General features: G+C 39.0%; 1 non-coding gene across 1 annotated transcript; it reads left to right on the forward strand.

Moving 5' to 3' along the window:
• Positions 1-21883: 21883 nt before the first annotated feature.
• On the forward strand, positions 21884-22047 carry LOC116653284. The gene has a single exon (XR_004306853.1). It is a non-coding gene; the product is annotated as a U1 spliceosomal RNA (small nuclear RNA).
• Positions 22048-22277: the final 230 nt, after the last annotated feature.

The raw sequence follows: 22277 nt of genomic DNA on the forward strand, positions 1-22277 counted from the left end.
CATTCCCCTTTTATCCCTCCTTTCCGGGCCCCTCGGGGGAGGGGGTGGGGGTGGGGGTCGGGCCCTACGGGGTGTCTTCCCTTGTCACGGGCATAGGTAAATCTAAGTAACCCGTGACACATAGTTAAGTAAATAACCTGAAGCTGAAGCCTAGTCAACATATTCTACCTTGTGCAATCAGGACTGTAGCTGAGCCAGCACCTTAAAGTTGTTTGCCCATTTGAACAGTTATTTGTTCTTCCAACGCAGCTGATCCAATCCTTTTCCCTTTTCTGGAGCATATTCATTCATGGATTAGAGTTACCTCAAGGTTATTGCATTACTATACAACAACATAAAAAGTAATAATTATGTATATATATGTGTGTGTATGTATATATATAAATTATATGCACAATGATGTAATCATTCACTGAAAAGAAACAAGATGATCAAGATATATCCAACATATTCCTACAAATCTCAGGAAAATCAATAAATAAATCAATCCAGTCTATAATGCCAGTGATAACTTAAGATCATTCAAGTTTTTATTAATATAAAGAGTAATTCTGGTGACTCTCAGATAAACTGTACCATTTATATAGTCATGATTTTTACAAAGCTTTTTTTCCTGTAGGATTCCTCCAGATAGAGATTGATACTATTTCAGCAATAGCTCTCCAGTAAAGATGGCATGAAGCCACAGTGGAAAAATGATCTTTTATTTGAATACCATCTTAATCTAGGTCCAGGAATAGTAATGTTTGCCAAAACCTATAGATTATGAACTAGTTGACTACTTTCCATTGCAAAGGAATTGTTTTCTACGTAATGATTATTTACAGAATACTAGTTAGTATTATTTGACACACTGTTACACCTCAGACAGTTCATTGTTTCTTTAATGCATAACAGCTCGCCTGCTTTGTCTGTTTCCAACCAGTTGTAAATGCAGGTGTTAATTGAAAGCTAATCTGAAAATACATTATGCATTTTATCCCACCAGCCGCGAAGAAAAATAATTTACACATGTATGTATGTTCTCTTTTAATAACTAGGCAGCGTGAAAGTGCCTTGGTTTCAGCTGGTTCAGAGTTTATTTTCTTTGTATTTTATTTATTACAACATAGTAATGAGTGTAAGAATAGCTACAGTTAAACTGCGTGTCTTTTATTATTGTGCTTTCAGTTCAGTCATACACACAACTTGACGGATAAACTCTTGTGGCAGTATTACAATTTTATTTATTTTTTTCTTTTTTTGCCTAAAGAGAATCTGAAAGTGAGAAGAAAAACATCAAACTCAGCTCTTCCTTTATCTCAATAGGCATGACCTATATTTAAGATTAAGCATGAACCCAGACTTCAAACATGAAAGATATTACAAACCATAGATTTGCTTGAATGAACTATTGTTACATCAATAGCAAAGCTCAGTGCTCAGAAGAACAAATCTAAGCTAGATGCAAAGAAGTCCGAGCTCCATCAGCTTCTACTAGTTCGATCAAATGATATTTGAAGGATGCTTAACATTCCTGAAATTTAGTCTCATGATAATTTGATATCGAATTCAGATATTTCACTTTCTGGAAGAAGAACTGACAATACAATGAATCATAATTTTTCCACATCCAACCTAACACCCGAGGCAGTGGAATACACTACTAATCTTGAATGCTGTAAGATAAAGAAAGACAAGTGGAAATACAAATAGTACTGGGGAAAAATAGTTACAGCTAATCAAAACAATATCAATTGTAATGAATTCCTCAAAGCTCACTCTAAAATGGTTTTGCAAACCAAAAGAGCCTTCCTTCAACTAAAGCAGCCAAATTCAAGCCATGTGAGCTATGGAGGTGTTTTGCTTCATTGATCCTGACTGTCTACAGTCTGCAACAGAACAGAAGACTGAATGCAATGGGAATCTTTATCTTTTTCAACATCATGAATCCGTTCTATTTAGAACCCCTGAAGCAACAACTCACCTGCATTTCCAGTGCTCAGAACATTCATGAATCAGGATATATTGAAAACTTGCAGGATTCACAGCTTAGAAGATATAAGCCTCATTCAGAGATCTTTCTGGTTATTAAAAGAGTGGCATGAATAAGTAGAGACATTCCTGCTCAGAATATAAGATACAAGTTTCTTTAAGGATGCAACTGGCCTAATGAAAAGAAAGATGCTCATTGTAAGGCAACCATGGAAACTAGCCCAGAATCAAGCTTCCAATTTCTTAAAAGCTTACGCAGTGTTAAGCTAGATCTAAGGCGTTAAACTATATATCAATGTAATTAAGACTAATTTTCCACCTGAAATGTAATCTAGATTTGCATTAGGATAAAACATTTAAACTAATTCAGTAGCACTTATTTTTTGTCATCCAAGTGTTATGCAGAGCAGTTCTTAAGCAACAAATTATCTGTTGTACTCAACATTTTTCAGCTGCCTGAGGTCTGCTCCAGAAGTAATGCCTCCCATTTTAATATGTCAGTACACAATGTAAGGGCAGATTTTGATGTTACTGCAGTAGAGGTTGAACCTTCCTACCAATATTCTAGTGTATTTTGTTGTTGTGTGAAGGATGGCAGCAGAGGGACAGTATGACAAAACGATGTCTGACACAGAAGTGAGTATAAAACAAAGACATGTCATTGAGTTCCCCTATGCAGAATAAATGGCATCCATTCATTGATGTTTACTGAACATTTATGAGGATCAAACAGTGAACGTGAGCATAATAAGGCAATGAGTGCTGCATTTCATCAGTGGTAACAGTAGGTCAGATTTTTACTAGCATGGAATGCAGGCTCTTGGTAATCACTGCCAAGAATGGATAACTAATAGTGGTGACAATGATAAGACTATGATAAGAAAAAGCATTTCATAGCTGACAATTTTCTCTATCAAATAGTATTATTATTCTATTTTTAACTCTTATTTTCATTGAAGCTTAAATGAAACATTATTTTCAGAGCAATCTATGAATTTGAAGTTTTTTTGTATGAATGATGATTTGGAGACCTTAGTCTGGATGGAAACACAGCAGAACATTTCTCCAAAAGCATGGGCTGCAACAGATTTCTGAAGCCTACTCTCATATTGCCATACAAACCAGAGCATCCAATCAAACTTTATTTTGTCTTATTTTCACCTTCAACTACAACTGTTATTTGGGCTACACACAATCAAATGACCTATGGCGCTGAAATAAAGACAGGGCTGATAATGACATTTTCTAAAATAACAGGAACTTTCAAATAAAATATTAATAATCCTAGAAAACACTACTTTCAAGATCTGTCAACAATTTAAAAATATTCAGTTTAAAAACACCTTGAAGACAAAGGGAATGTTACAGCACTTATTTCTATTTCTTTCCAATACATTTCATTAATGTTTTATAGAAAAAAAAAGTCAAGAAAAACAACAATGAAATCCATTGTAAGAGCTGAACATGCTTGACTGATAGTAACAACATGACACAGATAGTAATTTTAACAACCGTAAGACCAGAAGACCTCAATTCCTGTAAAATTAATATATTTAATATATTAAATATTTAACTATAACTGAATAAATATATTTATTCAGTTATACCAATGTCTGGTAGCTGTGACAGAGATTATTATTTAATTAAACCTATTAGAGCTATTCCAACAGATTCAAATTGGACATTATGAAACATTCCTATTGCCAACGCTGAAATTTTCCGTTTCCTTTACAAAATTCAACTGCTTGTTTTTGTACACTGAGAAAGTACTTGTTCTACATGGAATTCCCACTTACCAGGCTATCTTCATCTGTTTCTTTAATTATACTGGTAGACATAAAGAACATGACTAAGAAATGTGCAACAAACAAAGCTATTAGGCATATTTCTAATAAGAATCTTTAGAGGGTTACAGGTAATTCTAGCTTTCTCCTAACTTTTTCCTTCACTCTATATTTATGCATTTTGCACCCAGCATATGGTTATTTCACCTAGATAATGTGTTCCTAATGATTTTAACACTAAAATGTCAAAGTCATATAAAAGTTAACAAACATGATGTGCGTTCCCTTACTTACAAGAGCAGTTAATCTGTCATAATGTAAAATGTGATTGGATGCAAAATATACCAGAAATTGCTGCACAAAAAAATTGAGCCCAGGCTCTCATATTAGGTACTAATCAAAGTAAAAAATGGCTCAGAAAATTATTAATCATTTTTTTCCTCATTGTGAAATAACAGCTGTAGGGTATGACACAAACAAGTAGTTGGCTCAGAACAGATTTTGGACAACCCAAGCAAGGTGTTAATCACAATGTGTTAATGAGGAAGGAAATGCTTACCCTCTTCCGAAGATAAGGGCTCACTAGAAAACTCCCAAAAGGAGGCAGTCACTAATTAGAGAAGCTTATCTTTTGGCTGCCAGCCCTTAAATGAGGTTAGGGAGGGGCAAACCCTGGACCCACCACTTCTGATCACCCATATGAAACTTCCACTGTGCTCCCAGGGATGGCCATGCCCCTTCACCAGGAGCAAAAACACTGGTTCAGGCCACAACCTAACAGTTCCCATACAGCTCAAAAAACAAGAAAACTATGGGTTCTGAACCCTTCTTATTCTTCCACTTCTGTCTGCTCTTATCTTCAAAGTCTACAAGTCTATGGTTTGGACAGTGAACTTCTGTGCAAAGAAAAAAAATAATAATAAAAAAGTCTGTGTAGTGAGAGGGTTGAAAAGATGGGTTGTAAGAAACTGAAACCTGAAAGAATAATTTTAAATTATCACAGTTAGCCATTATGTTATTATTTTAAGGAAATCTTTTTACCACTACCTTCTGATGTAGTTTCATCAGTAGAAGGAAATAGTGCCTGCTGGTACTTGACAATATATGCAAGAACCAGATTGAGAATAAAAACATTACTTTCTAGTCAAGATCTGTTTATAAATTCTAGTTACCTATGCAATTGTCAGTTACTATTTATCTTGCATCCTGTTCTGAACAAGGTGACTTTTCACATGCACAGCTTGGAACACAAGCATCTAAAATGCACCACCAGGCAACGTGCACCCTCAACAAGTCTGCAGATGACACCGAGCTGAGCAGTGCAGCTGATACACTGGAGGGAAGGGATGCCAACCAGAGGGACCTGGACAGGCTGGAGAAGTGAGACCCATGTGAACTTAATGAGGTTCAACAAGTCCAAGTACAAGGTGTACAAGGCTGGGCCAGTCCCAGATGTTTGTACAGACGGGTCAAAGAAGAACAGCCTTGTGAAGAAGGACTTAGGGATCCTGGTGGATGGGAAGCTGGACATGAGCCAGCAGTGTGCACACGCAGCCTGGAAGGCCAACTGTGTTCTGGGCAGCATTAAAAAAAGGGGTGGCCAGCAGGGAGAGAGAGGTGATTGTCCCCCTCTACTTGGCTCTTGGGAGGCCCCATCTGCAGTACTGCATCTAGGCCTGGGGCCCCCAGCACAAGAAGGATGTGGAACACTTGGAACAGGTCCAGAGGAAGGCCAATAAGATGATAGAGGGCTGAAGAACTCCTCCTATAAGGAATGGTTGAGGGAGCTGGGCTTGTTTTGCTTGGAGAAGACTCCAGGGAGACCTCATTGTGGCTGTCCAGAACTCAAAGGGAGCATATCAACAAGAGGGGGAACAGCTGTTCACAAGGGTGGATAGTAATAGGACAAAGGGGAATGGTTTCAAACTGAAATGGGGAGGTTTAGGTTAGATATTAGAAAGAAGTGGTTGGTTTTTTTTTTTGTTGTTGGTGGTGGTGGTTGTTTTTTTTTTCCTCCATTCAGAGAGTGGTAACGCACTGGAAGAGGTTGCGGATGCCCTCATCCCTGGAGGCATTCAAGGCCAGCCTGGATGTGGCTCTGGACTGCCTGGTCTGGTGGTTGGCAACCCTGCCTGTGGCATGGGCATTGAAACTAGATCTTTGAGGTCCTTTTCAACCCAGGAAAGTTTCTGGAATAAAAGTACAGTATCTAATTTATATACAGAGAACAAGGTTTTCAAAGCTTTTAAAACTTCTCCTCTACAAACTTTAGACCACGTTACAAAGTTCCTTTTTTCCTCAGAGAAATCATGCATGTCTTAAAATCAATACCAAATAGGAGTTCACTTAACTATACTGTTGAGAACCATCACAGATGAATTAAAGATTATCTGGTTTTGCACCTAAAACGATTAATAATCTGAAAGAATAAAAATTTGTATCAAATCAATTGGAAATAAATGTGCCAAATTAAATATAAATAATGTGCAGATTTCCTCTGATGAAACTTAAAAGTCTCTAAATTGATAGTCAGTACTTATGGTTATCTGAACCCCTTTTGCACTGTGTATCTGGGAAAATCACACTCAGAGTTCCAGTATACCAATATACCAGAGCTCCAGAGACTAATATACAAGAGAAGGGAGAAAAGACTTCCATAAAAGAAGCTACAATGCCGTTCAGAAAATCATAATAAATGAAATAGCCTGAGTAAGACTCAACTTTACAGACTATACGGTTGACAGGTAAATACAGGTTAAACCAGATGTTTCATACGAAAGGTTATCACAATAGAAAACTAAAGGGAAAATGCTCACCGATGTTGAAAGTTCACAGTAAACTCCACAAAGGAGCAATCTCCACAGAAATAAATGCTACTTTAGTGGTAGTCAGACCTTAAATGAGATCTGGGAAAGGTGCAGCCAAGCTCCAGCCCTTCTAGTAGAACAGCAGAATTACCTTCACCTGTGCTCCGGCAACTGAATCATTGATTGCCTAAGGTGGTTAATCAAAGGTCCAAGCTATGATCTAGAGTTTCCCATATACAGACAATGTCTGAAAAATTAAAAAGAACATAAGAGAGGAAAATACAGCCATGAAGACAAATAGTTTGTGGAACTCTGAACAGTCCAACAAGAACTATTAGAATGCTGACAAAATTTCACTTCTTAACTAGAAATACTTAAAAGTCCTTTAAGAATGTGAATAATGCCATCTTCATTCAAATATATATGATAATCAGCCAGTGTAATTACATCAGTAAGCACTTGAAGTAAGCTTCAGACCTGCCCTTACAATAGCATCCTGTAACACTATAAAATGATAGAAAACACATCAATGACAGCAGGGTAGCAGAGGCCCAGGCTGCAGCCAGAGAAGATAAGTACAGCAGCAATGGATGCAAAAACCAAAACAAACAAATGAACAAAACCAAACAGCTGCTCACCTTCAAAAGGACTAAGGTATACAGGGATCTGCAGCAAAACACCCTTGCTTCCACTGCAAACCTTTAAATGAGGTCTGGGAAGGGGTGGATCCTGGCTCCACCCCTTCCAGTCACTCTGCTCCATTGAACGCACCTGAAGTCCTTTAGGTTGGTCCAGCCTTCCCAGCAGGTGCTCAGTCACTTGTTTCAAGCTGTGACTTAGCATTTCCACTACACATCCCATGAGTGTATTTCCATTGGTTTGAAACCTAAAGTATTATAGGCAATATAAAGATAATACACTGTTAATACACTAATTTAAATGTTAGAAAACACACTATTTTACTTTGTTTCTGTTTCTTCAGAAAATACTCATGAAAAAGCATTATACATTATAGTAACTTACTACTGAATGGGAGGTAAAGACAGGAGCAGTACCATTGTCCATTGTGTACTTTTTAATAGGTATGTTCTTACAACCTTTCAACTTTAAAAGTTTTTAGAATAATCTGGAATCAGTTGTTAGAACAGAAAATTTGCCAGATCATAGAGAATCATAGAATTGCTCAGTTTGGAAAACAACTTAAGGATCTTAAGGATCATCGACTCTAACCACAATCTAACCATACTACCCTAAATCTAACAACTCTCCGCTAAATCATGTCCCTGAGCACCACATCCAAATGGTTTTTAAATACATCCAGGGATGGCAACTCAACCACCTCCCTCAGGAGAATGGGATTTCTGCCCTTAAAACAACAAAGGAGTCTTAATCGTTAATTATTATCAAACATAGTATGCTTAATGTACATACTTGTAAATTGACTGGGGTGTTGTGGAACTGTGGGATCAGCAAAAAGGAAGCTATTCCTGCACTGTTGAGAGATTGGCTGAGAGATGAGGAAACACTCTCTTGTGCTGTTTATATTATAGATGCAAAACCCTGAAACAGATGGGTGGGGGCAACAGTTTAAATTCCTGAAGCAAAATTAAGCAGAACTGATCTGTCAGTGACATTGTCTGTTTAATTACTATGGACCTTTTTTCATTTCTCTGTTTCTTACAAGGGAGTTTATCTGAGACACAAAGTCATTTGTCACTGCTACAAAGAGTTGCTTGTATTTCTTACTACAGCACTTCACTGAAACATCTTGATCTTAGACATGCACGAGTTCAAATTCTAAAATTAGTTGCTGGAATAAACAATCAAAACAGAGTTACCTTATCATCTGTTTTGTGATCATAGTATAACATGAAGACATCTTTATTATCTTTGGAAGAACAGGAAGTCTTTTGATCAGTGCTCGGTGTAAAAGAACATTTCAAAATATGGGAATGACAAGGTCTCTTGTGCTGAACTTACTGAGCTACCCATTGGATAATAAGAGGAAACATTATTTCTGAGGGTCTTCCTACCGTGTGAAACTAGATTAGATGCAGTAAGGGATAGGGTGGGATGGTAAAGCTTTTTAGGCTCATAAGGCAGCCTGGAGAAAAAAACAGTGATTCAAAATACCAGCACTATAATTAAACAACTGATTTATTTTACAAAATTTGTAGTGATGTTTTCAACCAGATGAAATATGCTTGAGTAGAGACACTTTCCAACATGGATCTAAACATAACAGCTCCCAGTTTTGTACGTGGCAGGAAATATATGAGAAATAATCACATTATTCTGTTTCTGCCTTGCTACTCTCTCCCCTGCCCCTATGTAGTCTTCAACTCCCGGTATCTGTAAAACATTGTTCTTGATGAACCAAACATATTTTTTCCATTTCCATAGAACTCTTACTTAAAGAATGACTTTTACAGGTCTGTAACCTTTTCTTAATAAAATCAGGACAGTAGTAATTTTCTGTTTGAAAACAGCTGAGCTTTTGGGCATTTAATCAAATCTCTGAGAAACACTTTTGCTCTCTGTAGATGACATTTTAAAAAATATTTTTTTCAGACATTAGTTTCACAACTGAACTTGTGAAACTTTACTGTAGAATCATCCTTCTGAAGATGTCAGCTATTATGACCTTTTAAGGAACCTAACACAATTGAGGGAGCTTTATGTAGCTCAGTTGGATTTTCAGCTCTATATTTTTTTGTACTGGATAAAATATACAAGTATTCAAGCTAAATGCAAAGACCACAAAAATCAGATTAAAAAGGCTCTTCAGAGCCACTTTATTTTCACTATATCCCTCACAGCTGGCTTCTTTAGCTTTTGTGGCATTTAGTTGCATCTTCCTTGAGATACAGTAAACTGAAGCTTAGAAGATGGTATTGTCCTTCTCCTTGTTCCCTAATATGCTGGCTGCTGCAGGTCACTCATTTGCAAAAATAATGGTTCTCGTTCCAAAACACGTGGCTTTGTAATTTCTACATACCTGGATTATTCTATGTCCTCACAAAACTATGCCCTTTAAACAAATTCAAACATACCTATATTTGTTATTTACACTTCATTTATGCTGACAGCTAACACTGTGGCGTTTGAGAAATAAATAGAGCTGCATGATTTTGTACTGAAGAATATGAAGAACATCTGCAAAAGTAGTGTCACAAGAATATGAAGCATTCATGTTTCCTAATCTTTATGCCAAAGTATTAAAAGCAAATGTTGAAGTGGTCAAAACTATTGAAANGTTACAGTCCTAATGACAACCATCTGAGAGAAATATTAAACATTTTTTCTATTATTATGCAAAATATATTTGAAGGCATAGTATTAATGTGGGACAGGAGTTGAAAACAGTAATAGGAACAATGATCCTTCAATCTCTGCTGCAAAATTTGTTACTTCTTACTCTGGAGCACTTCAGATTCACAAGTAGGAACACAAGCTTTCTCCTCTTCTGTATGACATGTTTATATCACAGAAGAATCTGAATTTCAGTTGCTCTATCTAGTCAATCTATTCATCTAATTCCATTCCTGACATAAATCTTGAACTTATTTTGCCTTATAAATTTCTCCTTTCCTTATTTTTATTATATGAAGAGTGAGGAGAGGAGAGATCCAAGGGAAGAGAAATCACTCCTATAATTTGATAGCATACAGTGCAATAGCTTACCCACACAATTTGAATTTCTTTTTCTAAAACAATTTTCAGAAAATCCATTGACAACAAGAGTGCTATTTTCTCCTTTTCTCACCAAAGAAAGGAAATATGAATGATGGAAGTGCACACCACTGTAACTACACTTCACACCAGCTAACCCAGCAATCACTTTTCCCTTCACTGCAAAAAAAATTTCCTTCCCAGTGGAAATTCTGACTTGCATAAAACTGTTTGAAGATTCTGATACGATGCCTTTATATATATTTCCTGCTTGCTTTAGAAGTGATTTCCAAATAAGGATCCTGGTTTGATCCATTTTGACAACCAGTCTATGACATTCATTAAGAAAATTAACTAGTTTTGCAGAACTATATCATTCAATTAGCAGTTCCATACATCCACTGAACATTCAACACTGATTACCTTTTATAAAACCTTCTGTCTTCCAATCTGTAGAGAGAAACATTTTTGTATGTCTGAAACAAGTAGGATGGAATAAAATGTAAAGTATGGAAATCATATTCAACCATTTCTGCAACATACTGAATTTTAATTACTATACTAATTATAGTACTTCTATATTGCTCTCATAGTACAGTTGCGTACTGAGTTAATGTAGATTAGGATATAGTGCTATGAGAAAACAGCAGCAAAATAGGGCATTGACTGATGTTTATATAGAGGAGTAGAAAACTTCCCTAATGATCTCTGACCAGGAGTACAGTTTCTTTTATCTTCCTATGTTATCCTACGTATTTGAAGAAATCTGTCATTTTTTGTCTCTCCTGCCAAATTCAGCTCCATCTTTGCCTTGTCTTTCCTGATCTGCTCTCTGTACTCCCAAGCCACATCTCTATGGTCTTTCTGAATGTATATCCCTGCCTCCACTGCCTATGAATTTTGGTTTTGTGTTTTATTTTGGCTAAAGGTCTATAATTAGCTAAGCTGTTCTCCTGCCTTCCCTGTCTGACTTCCTTCATGTTGAGATTGAGAGCTTTTGTGCTTTTAGAAAAATATCTTTCTCTCTCAGCTCTCATTCATTCACTCCTTTATCTCCAAGAGCAACTTCCCAAAGGACCCATGAACTAGTGCCCCAAACAGCTGAAAGTTTACCTTTCTGAGATTTATAAACTTGACTCTGCTTTTAGTCTATTCTGAGTGCTGCAAGACTGAGAAATCTACCAGAATACAATCACTACTATCTTGAGCTCTCTGATATATTCTCCTGCATTTGTGAGCAGCTGGTCCAGTAACCCATCCCCTCTGGTTAATCTTTCTATCACATGTACTAGGAAGTTATCCCCAGTGCACTCCAGTAGTTTCCTGGATTGTTTGCAGTTTGTTTTGCTGCTTTTCCAACGTGTGTCAAAGAAACTGAAGAAATCTATCCGGGTCAGATCTTGTGAGCATGGTACATCCTTTAAAAAAGAACATCAACATCGCCCTCTTGATCAGGTGGCCTGTGGTAGACACCAACCACAAAGTTTCCTGTGTTGACATTGTCTACAGTTTTTAGCCATGCTGTCAACCTATGCGCTGATGTTCTACAAAAAAAGGCTTGGTGCAATCAATCTCATTGTTTGCATAGATGGCAACTGCTCCACCTTTCATACACTGCCTATCCAACTGTCTGAATGGTTTGTGGATATCAATTGCAGCACTGCAGTTGTGTGATTCACCCCATCAAGTTTCCATGATTCAGTTTCCCGTATGGATAGTGACTACTAGCTCCTCCTGTGTGACTGCTGTACTGTATATGTACCCATTTGTGTAAAAGCATTTTGTTTGGGCTCTTGACTGTCTAACCTTTTAGCAGAACCTTTTTGGGAAGGTTGGGGTGTATTCCTCCCTAATAGATATGAGAGTCTCTCCGTGAAGAAAAACAATATGATGCTGGTAGCTGTGCTACAGCCTGGAACATACTGGGTGAGTGAGAGAAAGTTATTCCCTTAGCTACAGGTGAGTGAAACAGACATTCCCTGAGAGTGACTTCAAAGATTAAGAGTTTTACTCAGAAAAGATTGCTAGATGATCTGATTTACAGTTTGTTATCATTCTCCTATCCTATAAAAGCATGCTTCTTTTTTTCCTAACTGTCATTTCAACAAACATAGCCTGGAGTCAGGTTCTTTTCTTCTTGTACCAGCTGTCAAGCATATAAGACAAGAGTCTTTCTTCTTACTAAAGTTTTGTAACAATGTAATATTATTTGATGATTTCTGATTTAAGCTATTGGCATTTTACACTAGAGTTTGAGGTCCTCCAGGCTAAATGGTGACCTCATGTGCATTTATGCAGCCTACCTATTGATATCAGTCTCCAGTGAGACTGCCCTGCTATAAAGAAGGCTACCCTTTTGACTACAGTAATTCCACTGCAGATGTTAATCTGTGACCAAGCAAAACCTTGAACTGCCTCTAGAAGATATAATGGCAATGCAGTTACAGAAAGTGACACTTTGAAAAAAATAATGTAAATAATGAAATAAAAGAATGCTGAGTAAATGTAACACTGAAAGAAATCTCTGACAGAGAATCCCAAGATGCTTATTTTAATCACTTTCCAGGGAATAACAGACTTAAGAGAACAGCCAATAATCAAGATATTTTGTGGGAATGAGGAAAAATACCTTCCTTTCAACCTTTGGTTTTCTTTGACTAGATTAGAGCTTAGAGTGCATAGAGTTCTTTTTCAATCACCAATTCAATTTTCTTAATAAAACACACACACAAAGAAAAAGAAGAATCAGTAAGAGAGGAATAAAGGGAGATACTGAATCAAGAATGTTAAGAAAGTTTCTGCATAACTTAAGTGACACAGAATAGAATCATAAAATGCTTTGAATTGGATGGAAGCTTAAAGAACTTCTAACTTTAACCCTCTGCCATAGGCAGAGTTGCCACCCACTGAATCAGGCTGCCCAGGGCCCCATTTGACCTGGCTTCCAGGGATGGGACATTTACATTTTCTATAGACAACCTGTTCCAGTGCCTCAACTTACTCTAAGGAAAATATTTCTTCCTAATACCAAACTAAATCTCTCTTCTTTTATTTTAGAACTATTCCTCCCTATCTTATCACCATCTATTTATATGAAAAAAACTTGGTCTCCATCCTGTATTGAGACTGAAGCTCTTCATTATCCTCAATACTTACATTGATGGTGAGATTGAGTGGACAGGGATTTGATTAAGTTTGTGGATTATACCGAACTGTATGCTGCAGTCAACATGCCTGATGGACTGGGTGCCATCCAGGGAAACCTAGTCAGGCTTTAGCAGTTCTCCCAGGAGAACCTCTTAAAGTTCAAAAATGTCAAGTGCAGGATCTTTCACCTGGGTCAATGCAACTAATATTATCAACATAAGCATATATCAACATAATGAAAGGTTTTAGCATAACCCTGCCAAAAAGGACTTGGGGGTACCTGTGAATGGCCAGCTGGACATGAGCCAGCAATGTGTCCCTACATCCCAGAAAGCCAGCTGTGTCCAGGGCTGCATCAAATGAAACATGGCTAGAAGGTTAAGGGAGGTATTTCTGCCCCAATACTCTGTGTTGGTGAGACATTACCTGGAGTACTGTGCCTACTGGAGCAAGTCCAGAGGAGGGTAATAAAAACAGCCCAAGAGATGGAACACCACTCCTACAAGGAAAGAGATCTGGAGCTGTTTGGTTTGGAGAACAGGCTCCGGGGAGACCTGATCGTAGCCTTAAAGCACTAGAACTAGTAGCCCAGTGAGGCTGTGGATGTTCTGTCCCCAGGGACATTCAAAGTCAGTCTAAACAGTGCTCTGAGCAACCTGATCTATCTTTAGGTGTCTCTGTTTATTTCAGGGGAGTTGGACTAGATGATCTCTCCCTTCCTGGAGGAATCTTCCCTCTGGTACAAATCAGAGGTTTTCCTCTGCTACTTTGTAAAGTGACAGTGTTCTCTGGCTCTCCTCTGTCACTTGGAAATACACCTACTTCCCCCTTTGACTCTAACTTAAAGCTCTGGTTATATGTCCTAAAAAACTTCCTTCCCCTCCTAATCAGTTGTGTCCCATCCAATGTCAACACACCCAGTCTTTCAGTTGTGTCCCATCCAATGTCAACACACCCAGTCTTTCACACCCAGTGCATTCCAGATCATAGAACCCAAAACCCTGAGTGTGACACCATCCATGCAGCCATTCATTCAACTGATCCAGTCTTCTCCCACTGCCTGAGTCCAAGACACCAACCAGGAGGACAAAGAACACTTCCTGTACTCCTGATCCCTTCCCAAGGGAAATAAATTTTCTTTTAGTATTTTGTAATTTTCTTGTTGATGTTTCTTGTTCCCCAAGTTGAAAGAGTAGGAATTTATAGTAGTCCTCTGGCATTATCAGACTCAGTAGCTTCTTTTTGCCCCACACGCGTGCCCCTGACCAGATGCAAACATTTACAGGAGGATTATCAGAGTGACAAAGGGGTGCCTCAGTGCCTGTCATCGTGGAGTCCCCAGTTTCCAATATTTAATAACTAATTCTGACTTGGGTCCTTGTTTGACCCAACTTATCACGGTTGCCCCTTTCAATGTTTGAACCACTGTTCACACCCACTTCTCTTCCTGTCGCCAGAGCTTCGTGCCTAAGGAATAATTAGGGAAACTGCAGGGGTGAAGACTACTGCTTCTGCTCTGAGAAGAGACAAGGGTCCAGTCTCCCTCATCTTGCATGTTTTGGACATTTGCTTCCCCAGGGTTGGAAACTATCTAAGCTGGTTCTCCTTGCAAGGACTTAAGGCAAGACTGGTTGTTTGCCTATGTCACTGCATTATATGCATCAGTTTCTCTCTCCAGTTCCTGAATACTACACTGCCTGGTGATTTCCTCACACAGCCTGCTTCAATACGTAATTACTAATGCAAAGAAAGAGCTAAGTTGTGATGGACTTTTTGCTGGAGTAGAAAATGCAAGCATGCAACAAGCATTATGCATGAAGATGGGGAGGAAAATGTCACATATCTTTCCTCTACAGGAATGTTAGAACATCAGAAAATTCCTGGATGAGATGGGGTCAGAGTACTCTAATTTACCTTTAGCTTGACTAAAGCACAGCAGATACTAACTGCTAAACTGATGATATCTGAGCAGCACTTATTTCTTTAAAAATAGTTGTAAGCACCTGACAGTGTCCATCAGTATCCAGATTAAAGGTTTATTACTGTGAAATTCTTTCATGTTTCTTCTAGTGAGCTGATCAGATGTTCTCAACAGGAACATGGCTGTAGAGTTTATAAAAGTTTTGTAGAAACTTCAATCACAATAATGGTTAAAAAAATAAATAAAAAAATTATGATTTCATTTCATTTAAAAAAAAAAAGAACAAAAACAACAACAACAACAAAACAGCAGGTGAAAAAAAGTGTTGAGTTCTCTGATAGTGAATTGTGCTGTGCCTGCTGTTTTTATAATAAGATGACCTTTTTCAGTGCAAAGGCACAGCCATCACAACCATTAGTAAGGCACTAATGAGTAGCCTCCAATTCAAACAACAGCATCAAAGCTTGAAACTCGTATCTCCTATACCACTTTCACTTCACTGAAATGTGAAATTTAAAACCTCACTGAAAACAAAGTTTTTGATGAGAGAAGTAGCAGAAATGTCATACAGAAAAAAAAAAAAAAAAATAATCTTATCTCAGAATTATTGGTTTCTTGTCTCTTAATGTTTTTTGCTATGCCCATGTTTAAGATATCTGCTACTGTCCATGGTATTATTGTGCAAGATCCAGATGAAGGATTCTCTGAGTTACCCAACATGAGCCTGTGAAGATGTATGCTTGCAAATGATTTTTTGCTGCTATTTCTTGTAACAGAGTTTTCCACATGACCCCTCAACAGGTGTGATAAAGTACCTACTCGAAGTGGTAATCACTTGAGGTGATGCATCATTTAGAATCATGTTTTTATTTTCTGATAAAAATGCAGGGCAGGAGTTTCTCCATAACCTGGCTTTCAGAGTCAGAGATCGTGTTCTACCATTCAGCTTATAAAAGTAGGGAAACAGTTATTTTCTGTAAAGCCTGTCAGCCATAAATTGCTTGGATTTAGCTGAGTATTGAAAAACTTTTTCACAGATAATGCGAAAAACAGGCTGCAGTAAAAGAAGTCTGTCTCCACCCTTGGTAAAGAAAAGCTTGTAGTAAGAAATATATGTTGCATAAGCTGACTATAGGCCCTGAGACTTTCTTCAAAAACAGTTACATCTTTTAACAAGATCATTCTTACACTGAAAAATTAACTGCCAGAGTAACTCTGATTCTGTAAGAATATTACAGAATCTCAGAATCATGGAATTGTAGGGGTTGGAAGGGACCTCTAGAGATCATCAAGTCCAACCCCCCTGCCAAAGCAGGCTCCCTACACCACGTCGCACAGGTAGGCGTCCAGGCGGGTCTTAAATATCTCCAGAGAAGGAGACTCCACCACCTCCCTGGGCACCCTGTTCAGTGCTCCGTCACCCTCACTGTAAAGAAGTTCTTCCGCACATTCTGTGGAACTTCCTATGCTGTACTTTCATCCCATTATCCTAGTCCTATCCCCACGCATACTGAAAAGAGACCAGCCTCACCACTATGGCTCCCACACCTCAGGATTTATAAACCTGGATCAAGTCCTCTCAGCCTTCTTTTTCAAGGCTAAACAGACCCAGTTCCCTAGTCTCTCCTCATAGGGGAGATTTCCAGGCCCTTCACCATCTTAGTGGCCCTCCGCTGGACTCTTTCCAAGAGTCTCTGTCTTTTTGTACTGAGGAGCCCAGAACTGGACACAATATTCCAGATAAGGCCTCACCAGGGCAGAGTAGAGTGGGAGGGATCACCTCCTTCGACCTGCCGGACACGCTCTTTTTTAATACACCCCAGTATGCCATTGGCTTTTTTGGCTACAAGGGCACACTGCTGGCTCATGGTCAATCTGTCATCTACCAGGACGCCCAGGTCCCCTCTCAGCAGAGGTCCTCTCCAGCAGCTCTTCCCCAGCCTGTACTGGTGCATGCAATTTTTCTACCCAGGAGCAAGACTTTACACTTGCTTTTGTTAAAACCTCATCCAGTTTCTTACTGCCCACTCTCCAGCCTGTCCAGGTCTCACTGAATGGCAGCACAGCCTTCAGGCGTGTCAAGCCAATCCTCCCAACTTCGTGTCATCAGCAAACTGCTGAGGTGGTCACTATCCCCTCATCAAGGTCGTTGATGAAGATGTTGAACAAGACCGACCAGTACAGACCCTGGGGGACGCCGCTAGCTTACAGGCCTCCAGCCAGACACCCGCACCACCAATGACAACCCTCTGCAGTCTGCCAGTCAGCCAATTCTCACCACTTCACCGTCTACTCATCTATCCCATACTTCTCAGCTTTGTTATAAGGATGTCATGGGGACAGTATCAAAAGCCTTACTGAAATCAAGGTAGACTACATCTACGCCCTCCCCTGTCACACCAGCTAGTGACATCTTCATAAAAGGCCACCAGGTTGGTCGAGCATGACCTCCCCTTGGTGAACCCATGCTGGGTACTCCTGATAACCTCCTTATCACCCAGTTGTCTGGAGATGGCGTCCAGCACAAGCTGTTCCATCACCTTCCCTGGGACAGAGGTGAGGCTGACTGGCCTATAGTTACCCGGGTCTTCCTTCTTGCCCTTTTTGAAGACTGGAGTGACACTGGCTGTCCTCCAGTCTTCAGGCACTTCCCCAGTTCTCCAAGACCTCTGAAAGATTACAGAGAGAGGCTCAGCAACGACCTCCGCCAGCTCTCTCAGCACCCGCGGATGCACCCCATCAGGTCCCATGGATTTATGGACCTTAATGTTTCCTAGGCACTCATGGACCACCTCTTCCCTGACTAAAGGGAAATCTCCCATTCCCCGGACTCTCTCATCAACCTCCAGGGTCTGGGATTCCTGAGGGAGAGCCCTTTCACTAAAGACAGAAGCAAAGAAGGTGTTCAGTATTTCCGCCTTCTCAGCATCCCCTGTTACCAGAGTGCCCCCCTCACTTAGTATGGGGCCCATATTATCCCTAGCCTTCCTTTTGCTGTTAACGTATTTAAAAAAGCCTTTTTTATTATCCTTTATCTCCTTAGATAGATTCAGCTCCAGGTGGGCTTTGGCCTTCCTGGTCGCATGTCTGCAGTCCCTGACTACATTCTTGTATTGTTCCCAAGGGGTCAGACCCTTTTTCCACATGTCATATACTTTCTTCTTTCCGCAGAGCTTACGCATGATCTCCTTACTCAACCACGCAGGTCTCCTTGAACCTTTTCCCGATTTCTTAGTCACAGGGACGCACCGATCCTGAGCTTAGAAGAAGATCTGTTTAAATGCTAACCAGCTCTCACAGGCCCCCTTGCCTTCTAGCATCCTGGCCCACGGGATAGCCCCAAGTAGGTCCCGAAGGAGATCAAAGCTGTCTCTCCTAAAGTCCAGGGTAGCAATCCTACTTTTTGCTTTGCTTCCTCCACTCAGGATCTCAAACTCCACCATCTCATGGTCACTACATCCCAAGCTGCCCCCAAGCGACTTTTTACTTTCTTAACAAGTCCTTCTTATTGTGAGAATAAGGTCCAGCAACGCCCCACCCCGCGTCGGTTCTCTGCACCTGCATCTGGAAGTTATCTTCAAATGCACTGCAAGAATTGTCTGGACAGCGCATGCCTGGCCATGTTGTTCATCCAGCAAATACTGGATAATTGAAATCCCCATAAGTACCAGTGGCTGGGAGCGTGCCGCTACTTCCAGTGCTTATGGAGAGGCTCAATCCAACCTCCTCCTCCTGATCAGGAGGCCTGTAGTACACACCCACAACAGTGTCCCCTTTGCCAGCCTGGCCCTTGATTCTCACCCACAAGCTCTCAACTTCTACATTACTCTCCCCCAGATGGAGTTCAATACATTCTAGCTGCTCTCTCACATAAAGAGCATCTCCACCACCCCAAATCTTCTATCACCACCCCACTTCTATCACTTCACCACTTCTATCACCACCCCAAATATTCTATCACTTTACAAAGAAAATAAGAATTGAGAATGAAAAGTATATTTTCCAGTGCTTAGAAGTGATTTATGAACCCCAGTTAGCTTTTACTACTCTATGAAACCTGCCACTTGTAGTGACATGCTGATCATCTCTGTCAAAAGCAAGAGGCTGCTCCTGGGACTTGAATAGCAATTAGTGGTTGGATCCCAAAGGACTTTAGCACCCGTGTTTGTGCTCCAAAGCTGCAAATATCATATTGCCTTTGAACAGCTCCCAGAACATAAAGTACTTAGCATGATTTTCTGGATTTCAACAATTTATTTCTGCTGAAAATCTGTCAGGCATCAACTTGCTAACTGTCAATTGACCAGTTAGATCAGATTTGGAAAAGAAGTGTACCCTTACTGATGTAGACAGACATCTAGTTAGTAATATAGAGCCATCAAACCAGGTGAGATCACAAGTTTTTGTAGCTGTCAATGGAAATTCCAATTATCTGTGTATATTGTCTAGCTTTTCAGCCCAGTCTATATATAATTTAGCATTTAAACCTAATTATTTTGGATGGGAATTAAGAGTCTAATTACCTGTGAAAGTATTAAATGCCTGATTTGCTTTCAAAAACAAATCTTAAACTCTTACAAATTCATAAAGTACAAAATATGTTACAAATAGGCAGTTGTGTTCTAGTGTGTACATGAAGATTTGAAAAGATCTGCGAGGCTCAGAGAAATGTATTGCTTTTACCAGCTCAGTTACATCAACATATTCATTTCACTAGGACTGTGATTCTTATTCACAACAATAGTTTTCTATCATATTCACAGATATTAAAAAAAAAAAAAAAAAAAAATTGAAACAGCACAACTGATATCAGAAGTCACTATCTTAGTCTACTCTTTTTTAATTTCTTTATAAATTAGGCTGTGAAATGGATTTTTTAAATTTTAATTAAAAATGCTGCAGATTTCCAGGAGGAGAAAACTGTGCTATGATTCCTTCCAAAAAGAAGTTTTCTAAGTAAGTCATAAACCCCTGGAATTAAGTCCAAAGTGCTGACAGACCCCAAACTTTTGGAAGCTCTGTAAGTACAAATCTAATCATGTTCTCCTAGAGGGGGAAAATCTTCCTGTGAGTAAATTGTAGACTGTAAAATTGTTGTTTTGTCACATAGTGCACTGAGTATATTGTAAAGAAATGTGCAGCAAAGAAGAAATGTGTTGTTACTATAGTAACAAAAATCCAAAACTATGTCCTTAAAGGATTACTTTTTTTTTTTTTTCCTAAATCTGTCCTGTGAAACTCTTCCCAGTCTTAATTGTGTTATACAATAGATTTTATAGTTTACATGGGTCAGAAGAAATCTGGAGCTACTAAAAAATTAGTGGAGGTAAAAAAGCAGAAACTAATCAGTGATTATTTATTTATTTATTTATTTTCCAGTGAGCCTAATGTGTATTAAGAAACTGAAAATCAAGGTAGAATTAGACAGGTTTTCATCTTAAGAGCTGTATGTGCTTGTGTGTGCATGTGTGCAAATTTTCTTATTTTACATAATACTATTCTTAGAAAGAATTCTTAAAAAAAATCAGAATAGTATAATGATCATCATGACTTTTGTAAGAAATATTTTTAACAGGTAACTTTGAAAACAAAACAAAAAAACAGTCTGTTTTGAAAATTATCTGTATAGCATTTTTGGAGTTTCAGTTTTGAGTGCTTGCATTTTATAAGTAAAAGAGGGATGAAGTCAGTTGTTGTTAAAATGACTTGTGTATTGTATACTACAGAGCATATATTGATGGAAAGACAAAGTCTCTAGAGTTCAGTCTGTATAGATTTTATGTTAAAAAGAGACAAATTACAGAATCTTATTGCAGTCGAGAAGAGTAACATGAAAGTAGCAAGAAAGACCCTCAAAAGGTCACTGAAGCCATTATTTTATTTCCAATTCTTCAATAGAAATGACAATTTCTCTCTGTTACACTGATTACTACTGTACTACAGCTGCAATACCAGGGACATTTATTGTATAATACAGTAAAAAAAAAAAAAAAAAAAAGTCAATTTCACACCTGCTGTGATCTTCCAAAAGGCATATTAACAATCTGTAACTAGGAGCTCTTTATTGTAAACCCTTTTTTATATTTAGATCTGTCATGGTTTTGTAATTTTGCTATCAGTATCAGTATTCCACATCATAACATCATGTAAAGTATGGATACTTCTATTGAATGTGCAGTCCACAGAAGAAGACTACATATCCCAGAGAACAACAGGGTTAATGATAAGCTCACGGGACCAGGACGCTGTATAATCTCGTTCCCAGGCTTGGAGTGCCCTCCTTCTTCTCTCGAACTTCTCGGAGAGTGGGAAGCGTTCCAGCCGTGTCGCCTAGAGTTCACAGTAGGCTCTCGGTTTTCGGGGACTCTCTCTCTCTGTTTCGTTCATTTGTTAGCCTCAATTATATTATATGTGTTATCTTGTATTTCGGCATTCATATTTAGTAAAATAAGTTTTTCCTCCTTAGATTGTCTGCTTTTATCCCACTCCCTTTTTCCCCTCCTTTCCGGGCCCCGGGAGGGGGCCCACGGGTGGCTTCCCCTGTCAGGGCATAGGTAAATCTAAGTAACCCGTGACAGATTTTTACCTGGCAGGGGAGACACCATGATCAGGCAGGTGGTTTTCCCAGGGCGAGGCTCATCCCCTGCACTCCGGGTGTGCTGACCCCTGCGATTTCCCCAAATGCGGGAAACTCGACTGCATAATTTGTGGTAGTGGGGGACTGCGTTCGCGCTCTCCCCTGTTTTCTTTTTTCCACCCCTTATTCTACATTATACATCATGGTAAAAATATATATACATATATATACGTATGTAAAATTATGATAGCTAAACAGTAGAATACATGTAACATAACTAAATGTACAACTATAATCCTATAATAACTAAAATACACTACACATGCAAACATAATATACATATAATACATAAAATTATTGACTGCACTCCCTCAGCATCAAATTGCCCTGGTGGT

Source organism: Coturnix japonica, chromosome 3, assembly GCF_001577835.2.
Source record: "Coturnix japonica isolate 7356 chromosome 3, Coturnix japonica 2.1, whole genome shotgun sequence".
NCBI lineage: Eukaryota > Metazoa > Chordata > Aves > Galliformes > Phasianidae > Coturnix > Coturnix japonica.